The following is a 2,108-nucleotide window of genomic DNA, read 5'->3' as shown; positions in this document are numbered from 1 at the left end:
AGTCTCTGGATAGTCCATCCTTTCGTCTTTGCTCCAAACTTTGTCTCTGTAACTCCTTTCATTGGTATTTTGTTCCATATTCTAAGGAGGAATGAAGTATCCACACATTGGTCTTCCCTCTTCTTGATTTTTTTTGTGTTTTGCAAATTGTTTCTTGGGTGTTCTATGTTTCTGGGCTAATATCCACTTATCAGTGAGTGCATATCTAATGACTTCTTTTGTGATTGGGTTACCTCACTAAGGATGATTCCTCCAGATATGTCCATTTGTCCAAGAATTTCATAAATTTTCATTCCTCTGTTGAGGGGCATCTGAGTTCTTTCCAGTTTCTGGCTATTATAAATAAGGATGTTATGAACATAGTGGAGCATGTGTCCTCCTCACATATGTACTCACTGATAAGTGGGTATTAGCCCAGAAACTTAGAATACCCAAGATATAAGACACAATTTGGCAAAAACATGAAACTCAAGAAGAATGAAGACCAAAGTGTGGACACTTTGCCCCTTCTTAGAATTGGGAGCAAAACACCCATGGAAGGAGTTACAGAGACACAGTTTGGAGCTGAGACAAAAGGATGGACCATCTATACACTACCATACCCGGGGTTTCATCCCATAATAAGCCTCCAAACGCTGACACCATTGCATACACTAGCAAGATTTTGCTGAAAGGACCCTGATATAGCTGTCTCTTGTGAGGTTATGCCAGGGCCTAGCAAACACAGAAGTGGATGCTCACAGTCAGCTATTGGATGGATCACAGGGCCCCCAATGGAGGAGCTAGAGAAAGTATCCAAGGAGCTAAAGGGATCTGCAACCCTATAGGTGGAACAACAATATGAACTAACCAGTACCCCACCCCCGTAACTCGTGTCTCTAGCTGCATATGTATCAGAAGATGACCTAGTCGGCCATCAGTGGAAAGAGAGGCCCATTGGTCTTGCAAACTTTATATGCCTCAGTATAGGGGAACGCCAGGGCCAAGAAGTGGGAGTGGGTAGGGAGGGGGTGGAGGGAGAGGGTATGGGGGACTTTTGGGATAGCATTGGAAATGTAAATGAAGAAAATACCTAATTTAAAAAAGAAAAGAAAAAAAAAAGAAAAGAAATCAAAAAAAAAAAAAGTCTCATGTGTCTAGCCCCAAACTAATGTCAGGGAGACAATAGCCTTAAGAGTAAATAGTGACAATCTGCTTACCAAAGCTGTGGGTCTCCATGATGAATAAGTACTTGGGATTTTATGACTCATAGTGTGTGTCTGTGCTTCAGCGATCACTAGTCAGGCCCCAGGGAATGATGAGCCCACAGAGCTCTGTCATAACGGTGTGTGGAAAAAAAAAAAACAAAAACAAAAAACACTATGATCCTTCTGTGTCTCAAGATGGAAGGCTGTCCTGGGTAAGGCAGACTCCTCGAGCACTCACGTGAGTGGGGGTTCTGAGTCCTAGAGGCCATCGGTTTCCTGAGTCCCTCAAACTGTTAAGATCCACAGGCAAGACAGGTGTTAGAATGGCAGGTAACTGCATCTCTGATGTTCGGATAAGGATCTCAATGAGCACCCAGTGTCTGATCAGTGCGTGAAAGAACACATGAATGAGGAGCTGCCATTCTGTGAAAAACCCAACATGGTTGGTCAGTTTAGACCTCTTTGCCTCTAATTACAATACCAGCTGCTGCTCTGTTCTGAAGATTTACAATCCTTTCCCAATGCCCTTGATGGAACTTCCCCCCCCCCCCCCATGCAACCATGTTAAAGATTCTGCTTTTAGGAGACAATTAGGTCATGAGAGCTGTTCCTTCATGAACAGAACTCAGAAGTGGTTCCAGTAGATCAGTTTTATACTGTTCACCATGCAGCAGAGTAGCACAAAGACTATATTTACAAATTGAAAGGCACCCCCTTGACAGACTGTCTCTCCTGGCTCCTTGCATTTGGATGCACTCTTCATCATATGCTCCTATTGTTTATAACTTCCTTGTCTGAACTACTTTGCCATAGCAACTTCAATGAAATAAGCCTCCTACTCACAAAATCTTGTTAGAGGAAAATTTAAATAACAAATACAATGTTTCAAAAAAAAAGTGAGTTAATTTTATCCTAGCCATT

This window comes from Mus musculus, chromosome 8 (assembly GCF_000001635.26).
Source record: "Mus musculus strain C57BL/6J chromosome 8, GRCm38.p6 C57BL/6J".
Lineage (NCBI taxonomy): Eukaryota > Metazoa > Chordata > Mammalia > Rodentia > Muridae > Mus > Mus musculus.
The sequence above is the reverse complement of the archived record's forward strand: the minus strand, read 5'-3'. Positions refer to the sequence as shown.